Raw genomic sequence first — 11353 nt, 5'->3', positions numbered from 1 at the left:
AATATTGGCTGAAGTAGAGCTTGGCAGATTAGAAGAGGAAGTCGAAGTGCTTTGTGAAGAGTTAGCATCTTAAGGAAAAGGTTCTGGATTTACAAGGCTAGAGAGGTGTGGATTTGATATATGTGCATCAGTATCAGTTGAAGTGTGAAAAACTGGTTAAACGATGAACAAGAAGAAGCCCAAGTAGCTAAGAATGTAGTGGAGGGTTTGAAGAAACAGTGCAATGTTTTAAAGACAGCAATGTATGTGATACAGAAATCAGTACATGAAATAAAAGGTAACACTATAGCATATAAAGTGTTTAAAGCAGATACAAAAGCTGCAAGACAGCTTGCCTCACAGGAAGGACTGAAAGAGGGGAAGAGGATGAATATGGCAATATAGTTTGGAGTTGATGTGGCCAGATATGATTATGACAATGACAAAGACCCAACACCCAAGGATCCCCCACCATTATATAACCATGAGGAGCCAGTATTGCCAATGGGGGGGGTCACTGACCCATAGTTAGTATCAGAGAGGGAGGGAGCCAGGACTGAAAATCAAAACCAGAATATAATACACACTAACCCCTTCAAGGTACAGCTGCTGAGAGGTAATGCTAAGGTTATCTGGACATATCCTCAGGAGCTGTTCCAAGCAACCAATCATCAGAAAGTAATTCACGGTCTAGATGATGCCAAGGCAAGGAAACCGGTGGTAACGTGCTTACATCTGAATATACATTCAGCTTTGACGAATATAGAATGACAAGGTGGGGAGCAAATGAGGAATTAAAGATACTGACTGTTACGAGTGTAACAGAGAGGAACCAGTAGAAGCACTAGTCAAATATTACCCGAGGAGAGCTGAAGATCCCACTGCATTTGTGTCCTATCTATGGGCAGTATTCCAAGGAGTATATGGAACAGCATTAGATCAAGACCATTTTGGAGCAGAGCCCACAAGTAGGTGGTTCAGGATAAGGATTGGTCTCTTCACAGTACCAATGAATCTAAAAAGGCATGGGGAAACGTTTGAACCCACTGATCATACACATACTGAGGCACTGAGGAAGATGTGTAGAGCATGGGAAAAGGAAACACCAAGGCCAACAAAACCTTCTAGTAGGGAAGTGCTGCTTATTTATGGTCAGGCAACAGCCTGGAAAATTTAGGGTAAGGGATCCACCTTAAGGGTCTCCCCACCAACCTATCATGTGGCAAGGTGGATACATTAAGCGAGAATGACCAAACTGAGAAAAGAAAGAGCAGATGAAGGAGGTTTGGCCTTCGAGGGGCCGGAGAGGCTATCACAACATAACATGGTGGAGCCTCCACCATCCAGAGGTTTGTAGCCTGTGCTTCAATGCAAGGGTCAGGCCTCACCAACATGGGTGTTTGATGCAAGGTAGGATGAGATGGGAAGACTGCTAGTGAATGTTAGGGTCTGAGGTTGCCCTGTTACCTTTTTATGGATCACTGGAGAATCCCGAACCTCTGTCAATACCACTAATGTAAATAATGCAAATTGGGAGATACAAGGTAAAACTATCCTAGGTGGATTCACAGGACATTCACAAGTGGGACATATGGGTGTACCATTGGAAGTCAAAATAGTAGACATTGCATTAGAACTTTCAATAGTTGTAGCTGAATTATCCAGGGAGGAGGCTGTTATAGTTGGAGGGTGGTAGTGGGGATAAGCTCCCAAAGGCATGCAGCTCAAATAGCCTCTAACAACCATGACCAGCTCCTGGCCTTCATGTGCGGCTTAGCTACTAAGCCCAGTGGAGAAGGGGCAAAGGTGGGCTACTGACACCTTAAAACCAGTTGCTTCGGGCAGATGGGGCTCATCAGCTGTGGTTGGCAGTTGATCTAGGAGAAGGAAAATCCCACTGCCTTGTGGATATACCCACTCATGGGGAAGGCTTCAGGAGTAAACCCCGAGGGAAAAGTCTGGAACTGGAGCCCCTAAGGCAGTCGTAAGTTGAGCTTAATGCTGACTGGCAACTGCTGGTGTTAAACAGATTCAGACTCTGCCGTTCCTTTGGGTTCATCAGGTGCGTGGAGAGGGGAAGTCTGCTACACGGGCAACAGCTTGCTCTCCATATCGTACTGCCCTGGCTTGCGCACCTAGACAGCTAGGACACAATATCCAAGGTCAACCCTGACCGACGGAGGCCTCGCCAACATCAAGAGTATATACTGGGTTGTAATTATATGGCCAAAGCAGAACTTTTTTTGACTGAGGTAGTTGTATGATTTGCTGGTTGCCAACTGATATGAGTAATGTGTACCACGTGCATACCCCGGTAGGTGAGTTTTAGGACAGAATATGCACAATGGGTGGAATGTGGATAAAGCCACTGGAGACGTGCAATAAACACAAGGTGCAGCAAGTCATTGCACAGTCGGGGGCCTCTGTACAGCATAAGCAAGACTGCAGAAAGATGGCTGGCAGTGTGTGCATACAAGGTCCAAACCCCAAACCACAGAAGCCATGTGGGTTTCAAAGAAAGCAGAGGAAGATATAGGCACTGTAAGGTAATGCAAAGGTGCTACAGAAGCCAGTAACCTCCACTAATGACTCACCCATCTGGCCAATAAGGAAACCAGATGGTAGTTGAACATTGACTATTGAAAACTAAATAAAGTCACCCTGCTAACAGCCCTGACAGTAGCAAGTACTCCAGAAACAGTGGTTGAACAATGTCCGTGGCTTTCAACATAATTAATGGATTTTGGTCTCTCCCACTAGAAAGAGTGCAAATATAAGTCTGCATTGTATGCAGTGTATGTGGACTGCTTTGCCACAGGGGTGTCGTAACTCTCCATCTATATCTTCACCAGCACTTAGGGGAAGGGTTAAAGTGGTTCTCAGAACCTGAGCGCTTGATACACAACGTAGGTGACCTACTACTGCAGACTGAAACCAACCAGGAACATTAGCAGCCACTGGCAGAACTGCTGCAAATCTCACATGCGTTGGGACTGAAGGTAAACCCTAAACAAACACAGGTGATGAAACAGTTAGTTACTTATTTGGGGATGATATTGACACCTGGAAAAAGAGGAATTGATAAGCAAGAACAGAGATGGTTATGAAACTGCTATACACGGAGACCTGAAAAGACTGAGGCGCTTTGAGAGGTTGCTAGGATACTGTGGGGATCACAGTGACAGATTTTTCACAAAGGCAGCCCCTTGAATGGGTTATTAAAAAAGAATATGGTATGGAAATGGATATCAGAGCACACCCAGGCCATTACAGCTCTGGAACAAGATTTAGCCAATGCCAATCCTGAAATTCAAATGAGCAATTCTCATTGGAGGTGGCCACTAATGATATCACTGCAAGTAAGTTTATTCTTCTTCATTCGTTGTCTGTTAGTTACAGCAGTGAGAATAGCCCCATGGGCTATGCCGTGTCCTTTATCTGAGATGTGGGAATTCTGGGAGACTTCTAGTTTCTCAGATGACCACATCTGCTCCTGGTGCACCGAGCTGCACCTCCTCAGAGTACGTGTCAAGGAACTGGGGCTGCAGCTTGAGTACCTTCAGCTCATACAGGAAACTGATGGGAGCTACAGGCAGGTGGTCATCCCTAAGTTTCAGGAGGCAGGTAAATGGGTGACTGTCAGGATAAGTAAGGGAAAAGGGCAGCCAGCACAGAGTAACCCTGTGGTGGTTTCCCTCAGTAACAAGTATACTGTTTTGGATATTGTTGGGGATGACAGGAGGGGGTGGAGGGGAGGTGCCACAGCAACCAGTTCTCTGGCACTGAGTCTGTCTGTGGCTCAGAAAGGAAATGGGGAGAAAAGAACTGCAGTAGTGATAGGGGATTCATAGTTACAGGAGTAGAGAGATTCTGCGGACATGAAAGGGACAACCACATGGTGTGTTGTTTCCCAGGAGCCAGGGTCAGTGATGTCTTGGATCAGGTCCACAACATTCTAAAGGGGAAGGTGAACAGCCGGAAGTCGTGGTGCATATTGGCACCAATGACACAGCTAGGAGGGCCTGAAGAGAGAATTTAGGGAGCTAGGTAGAAAGCTGAAAAACAGGACCTCCAGGTTAGCTATCAGTGGATTGCTGCCTCTGCCTTGCACCACTGAGGGTAAGAATAGGATGATTTGGCAGATGGATGTGTGGCTGAGGAACAGGTGTGGGAGCATGGTTTCAGATTTCTGGATTATTGGGATCTCTTCTGCAGGAAAATATGACTTGTACAAAAGGGATGGGTTACACCCGAAGCTGAAGGGGACTGATATCCTTGAAGGCAGGTTTGCTAGAACTGCTGGTGAGAGTTTAAACTAATTTGGCAGGGAGTTGTGAACCTGAGTAACAGGGCTGAGGATAGGCCTGTTGGTTTACAAGCGCCGACAGTGTGTAAGCTCCCATCCTTACACTTTTATCAGGATTATATTGTGCACAGATTAAGCAATTCTTAACATCACCCTCGTCTTCCTTTACCTTTTGCAGGGTGCTTTTGGCCCCTGGTGTCCCAGAGATCATGGTACCAGTAGATCATCTGGATTTGGAACCATAAGCTTTCCTTCACATAAGACTACTCCATATTTAACGTGCACTCCCTTAAGCTCTTTTTATATTTCTGACCATCACAAAAATCTCATTGGAAAAGGTATTTACTCGCTGGGGATTACCACAGAGTATAGATTTCGATCAAGGTATGAATTTCACTGCTCGGACAATGCAAGATGTCATGACACTTTTAGGCATCAGGCAGAGATTTCATATAATCTATAGACTACAGTCCGGTGGAATTGTGGAAAGGATGAATCGAGCACTAAAAAACATGATTGTCAAAATGGTGCAACATGGAACAACAGGGCTGGTAGTTTTGCCTGATGTACTGCTGATAATAAGGAATTCAGTGGCATCATCAATGGGTTACTCCCCTTATAAACTCATGACCAGAAGAGACATGAGAGAATTGGAGGAGATGTTATGATTAGATTTGTCAGAAACTGAAATAGATGGGATTGTGTTAGAAAAGTGGGTACCACAGTTGGTACAGAGAATGAAGGCAATGATGTGGCAGCCCAGCAAATAGAAAAGAAGAAGCAACTGAGTAAGGCCTACTTTGACCCAACAGTTAGTCCCATAGAATTAAGTCCAGATGATGAGAATACACCAACCCACCTCATTTTTAAGCCCAGCATCCTATGAAATTTTAGACTAAACAAGTCCATCAGCGTAGAAGGTACTGATTTCTCCAGTCAAAAGTAGATGGCACCATATCAACCAGCTGAAATCAGCTGGGGGAAAAACAGGAAAGTTACCCAACACACAACAATTGGTGTACATGATGGTTCATGATGGAACAGGTGTTCCAAGGAGGATGTGGATGGAAGTTTGCAGAGTGTTTTCAGTTTTTTGATTGTCCAGAAATCAAATCGTGTGTTTTATTTTTAAGGTTTGTATTTTCTTTTACAAAGTCAAGCATACTGAATGCAGGCATACTCCCTTGATTCACAGCAATAATAATTAGACCATGAGACCATAAAATCATAAGACAAAGGAGCAGGATTAGGCTATTGGCCCATTGAGTCAGCACCACCATTTGATCATGGCTGATCCATTTCACTCTCATCCCCATTCTCCTGTTTCTCCCCATAGCCTTTCACATCCTGACTTGTCAAGAACCTACCAACCACTGCCAAAAATAAACAGCCATCAGAGGCAATAAATTCCACACATGTACCACCCTCTTACTAAATAATAGCCTTTATGGATGGCCCTTTATTCTGAGGTTGTGCTCTCTAGTTCTAGATTCCCCTACTATAGGAATCCTCTCCACATCCACTGTATCTAGACCTTTCAAATTTGATAGGTTTCAATGAGATCCCCCTTCATTCTTCTAAATTCCAGTGAGAATAGGCCCAGGATACATTGCTATTTAATTAGCTCCCATGCAAATACGAACTGTGCTGTTTTTGGAGTGACATTTTATTGGCTTGGCATTGTTTTTTGATTGCTGAAACCGATTGCTTTAGAGGTGTTCTATACTTAAAGTATTAGATCTTTTCCTTTTCCTTTGGAAAGGCAAGATTGTTGGCCTAACCAGCAGATCTCTGCCAAGTGCTCTCTTTAGTTCTCCTAAGTGTATCACTTTCCCGTAGCATTAACCCTTCCACATTGCACTATAATCTCCGCCAACTTCTAATGCACAGAGATGGGAACCAAATTTGCATACTTAACATTAAGCTTTATAGTTCCAGTGCTGAATCTTGCTGTGCAGGCTGGTTTAGAAATTTCTGTGTGGTCCTGTTCTGTCAGTCAGTTGTTATAAATGGAATATGTCCATCGCTATTAGAGAACTGCATTGACATTTAATAAATTATATTGTTTTTAATGGTTTAGGCTTTTTGAATATTGTTATGCAATTTTACTGTATTACTGGATGGTACTGTTGTTTTCATTCACTTATTACCAGAATTGTTTTGTCAATACCTCTGTAGTCATAATGTTAAATAATCTCTGGAGTTTATTCTAGGAATAAAGTTCTTGGCTTAAAGCATGAGGAGGAGGTTAAAGTCAGTTCACTTCTGTTTATATATTCTGTCATAAAATCTCGGAGGTAAAATGTTACTTGCATCTTCCTTTTGAATAGGAAAGTGAAACACTACCTTTTAATTACTGGCTGAGGCTGGATAAGGGAGCTATATTTGGGGAAGGTCATTCAGTAGAAGATTGTGATTCTCTTCCCTAAACCTCAAAGGTGTTTACTATTTGAAAAAATGTATTATTTCTCAAAGGACTACAATCTGAAAATTTTTCCAGCCACGACTCTTTCAACCATCTGGCAACAGTCAGGCTGCTGGGAGCAATATCAGTGCCCTGTCACATAAGAGACTGTTGACACAGAGAAGCAGATTTTGTCATGCTATTTTGGCAACAGCCAAGAAGAGCGAAATGTGAGGGTGTTATTTTGCAGAATTGTCCATGCTGAATGTGGTTAAGTGCGTGCATGTGGCTTTGCATGCATGTCATATGATCATCAACCATTTTAGTGATCAGTTTATAGTTTGGCTGTGGTAAGTGGCCCACAAGCTGCTTCTAGATTTCAGAAGGCCCCTGCAACAGAGAGGATCTTCTCAGCACACAAGGCGTTGGAGCAACTGGCAGCTCAACCTACTGAGTTCCTCCAGTGCCTTGTGTGTTGCTCCAGGTTCCAGCATCTGCTCTCTTTTGTCCCATATAATGAAAGCATTTGGTTACCCATTAAAATAAGTAAGTGAGCTTGATTGGGAGATGGATCTCTGCTCCTGTTGCCTCTGCTGTGCTCACTTTCTTCGCAGTCCCACCTTCAACTCATTCACATCTTCATTCTCCTGCTTCCTCCACTGAAACATTTTCCAGTGGTTATTCAGCATGAGGAGGAGAATGGTCATTTTTACCTTGGGTCTGGACTCATTAAAGTAGGAATGGATGGTTATTATCAGTGAAGCTGTGGAAGGCAGGAGGAAGAGAGAGGGCAGTTACAATGTAGATAGCATCTTTCTTCCAAGACCAAATCATAAGTCATACTTATTATCTTGACTGTACTCACACATTTTCCGCATGTAATCCAGTCTTTGTCTTTCTCTTTAATTGATCCTCTAATATAAATAAGGGCCACCAGATATAGCACATTCCAAGAAGGACACTAGTTAAGTGAGAATCAGAACATTTTCATGCTGAATGCAGTCCAAAATTAGCAATATGGACAATGGTACCCCTCTGATTTATTGGAGAACAAACTGAGGACACACTTTACTTGCGGTTGCCAAACAAATCCCCACTCCCTCTTGAGCGTGAGGCCAGAGGCCTCCTGTTCTCTTTCAAGCTCATGGTATCCCTGTAGGTTTACGTCAAGACAACGATGGCAATAGTGTAAAAGCTGCTTGAGTTGCAGTGAAATTTGTAACACCAGTGACTAGTTATTGCAGAATATGAACTGCATTGAGGTGTGGTGATGGCCACCAGTTGCACCATGTAGGAATAGACAGGCTGGAAGCCCTGGGCACCCTGTGCTAAGTTGGATTCTTCAGTGCTTGTTAATGCAAGCAGGATTCCAGCAGGCTTTCCAGTGCACAGGGCAATTGTTTGTACACCATTTAGTGCCCAGCCCTTTGATGCTTCCTGGGTAGAATGAGAATATGACTTGCAATAGTATAGTGAAGTATAGAGATTTGAATAACTAATGAGGTAGATGTGCAAGTGGGAGGGTGTGCCATTTTAAGACTAGCTCAGTCACCATGACTCATCTTAATCTAGAGTGTTCCATGTCTTACAGCTGATTTCCTGGAACTGATTTCCCTTATTCCTGTTCATCATACCATCTCAATGATGTGCCTGCAAAGCCTGCCAGGTAGAAATAGGCTGACGATCTTTGTTTATCTTGCGTCAGACTTTCAACGACATGCATTTATTTATTAATTAAACTACGAAAATGCTTCCTATCACTTGCAACAACAGTACAGCTTCCCTTAAAGAGACTTGTATGTTTAAATAAACTTGGTACTTGTTGGTACAAGCAGCAATCAGGAAAAATTGCAGCAGTGTAGGTTCATTTTTCTACAATGAAACAAACAGACATGGGTTAAGCTGCCCATTACCATCTCTCAAATTTGAAGAGTAATCTTAAGAAGTTGGTTTCCTTGACTACATAACCATTTAGCATTTATCCAGTGAAACGTCTTAACTGACTGCACTACCATGCTCTCACCGAAGGGGAAGGGAAGGGCCAAAATGATTTTTTGATAAGATGAGGGCTTTGGCAGAAGACGTTACAGTAACATGAGAGTGCAATTCAGAAGATGTACAGCTATTAACAATGACAAGCAGCTTCTTGAGGACAAGTAATCAAAAAAATAATAAACAGCTCCCAGATGGTAACACTGGAATAATTACTATTTGCTTAGATAGACTTCATGATGCTAATGTTTTGCACAAAGTGTATTAAAACAATAAAATGTGTGCTGTTAAAATATGAAAAAATTCATAATTATGGTCTTTATAAATCAAAATATGTTCTGTAGGACCAATACTTGATCAGGTAGCAAAAATATTAATTTCACTATTAATATACATGCATGTGACTAGCCTTCAAAATTCATTAGAAGTTAATACCTTTCAATAGTGTTTGTGGAGTTCATAATTCAATTTTATTGAACTTTTATTAAATCTATGTTTTTTCTAACTTTAGTTTGGTTAATTCATTCTAATGAGGTTTTATTGTACAGATAATTACCAGATTACCAGAGAAATTTCTCCCAGATACGTACAGAACTAATGATGCTACAACTTCCTGCACGTACATTTTGAAAAATGACTATATTTACAGTTCACTATTTACAACCAAGAGGAATTTTATTGAACTGGGAAGACAGTGGAATATTCTTGATTGACCTGATAACTGGATGGCACTTTAGTGTTTCATAAGCAGTTTTTCTCTCTTTTAATTTATTCTGGATCCTCCTCAAGACACACATCCCAGTGAATCACTATGGATTCTGTCTAGGTAGAAGCATAATGATTAATGATCTTCACTGTCTGACAGCTTGAAACAAAATACAGAAAACAATATTAACTGCGATACATGGCTTTTTATTGACCTAATAAAATTCTTCAATCTCATCAATCAAGCTGCAAAGTGCAAATGTCCCTCTTGAAAATACATAGGCTTGGAGTCCAATTTCAAAGTTGTATGAGAGAATAGTCTGTTACCAACCTGGTCCCACTATACCAAACTGCATGCTATACACCCCACCCTTCACCCTGGGCTAAAAAGTTCGAAGTCCTAAGTCTCAGGAGTGGGCATTGATAAAATTCACCAGCTCAGCCTTTTCTAAGGAAGCAATTTCGCTCAAAGGAAGCAACTTGCACTCAGCAATAGACATTGTATGATCGAGCTGGAGAATGGTTCCCTGAAACATGGTGCTGGTGGAGTTTACAAAGGAAATTATGGTCCATTCTCCCCACCGATAAATCTTGCCTGAATTGTACTCGATGTATCCGCTCATTTCTAAAAGTGTATTCAGAGTTAAGAATGCATTTCCTTTTGCTAAGTCCTGGAACCTTAATAAATAATGAAGATTTGAATTTTACATTCATCTGCCTGACAGTCACAGTGGAGTCTGTGCTTTTAATTTTGCCATTATCAGAGTACGCAAAAACAAGTCCATCTGCTCTTCCTGTACCAATTGTGTCAGACTTGATTTCCCAGGTGAATTGATTATCAACTACTGCAAATTTTGGAAGAGTTGAGGGGAAGTTGCAGCTATAAATCCCCAAGAAGTAGCCAGCAACTGGTGTTTCAAGAGATCCATCTTGGTATGTCTTGACATGGCTGACATTTAATACTAATGCTGCTGCTTTAGTAACCAGCCATTCTAAAGTTACCAGAGCATGTTGTGTATGGATCCCATTAACAATGGAAGTAAATATAATCAAGACTAGTATTTAAATAGTTCAATTACTTTCTGAAACTAACTAAGCAAGATCATCTATTAACTCATGTAATACTAATCATACAGGTTGGTCTAGCACAAGTAATGATTCATGGTAAAGATATATAAGCCCAATGTGTTTGCCCATTGACTGATAGCAATCTGCATACATGCATTATTGAATCAGGTACTAGATGTAATATTGTTATTAATTCTATGTGGTCAGATAACGTGTGAAATGTTAGGTGGTGGTTAGATAATATAGCTGATCATTTCCCAGGCAAATTTCATTTAGAACACAGAATGCAGAAAGGTATAGCACTGATTCAGAAACAGGCCCTTTAGCCCACAATGATATGCCAAACTATTTAAATTAGTAGTCAAATACTCAGCTAAATTAATCCCTTCTGCTTACACAATGCCCATATCTTTCTGTTTACTACATATTCCTGTGTCGATGTAAGACCCTCTTGAATGCTTCTTGAATTAAATTTGCTTCCACAACCAGCCAGGCTGACATTCCAGGCACCCATCACTGTCTGTGGGAAAAAACCTGCCTTGCCTTTGAACTTACCTTAAATGCATGCCCTCTGCTAGTGGACATTGCATCCCTGGGAAAAATATTCTGGATACTAAATATATACTAAAAATTCCATTTGTGCAAGAATAATGGAAATAATTGACAATTTCTGGTGTTAGGAAAATATTAAAATTTGAACTTTTCATAATTTAGTGCCCTTACTTAGCAAAGCTTTATAAATCCAAAATGCCTAGCATGCTACAGTTTAGTGCAACAAGCCAAGTTAGAAAGAAGGAAATTGTGTATGGTTTAGTTTCTTGCCCCAAGTCTCTAGTCATTTCTAGCAAAGATACGTTTGTGTTGATTAAGCTGATCTTCATCTCTGCACAGTTAAGTAG

Source organism: Hypanus sabinus, chromosome 8 (assembly GCF_030144855.1).
Source record: "Hypanus sabinus isolate sHypSab1 chromosome 8, sHypSab1.hap1, whole genome shotgun sequence".
NCBI lineage: Eukaryota > Metazoa > Chordata > Chondrichthyes > Myliobatiformes > Dasyatidae > Hypanus > Hypanus sabinus.
Note: the sequence above shows the minus strand (reverse complement) of the source record.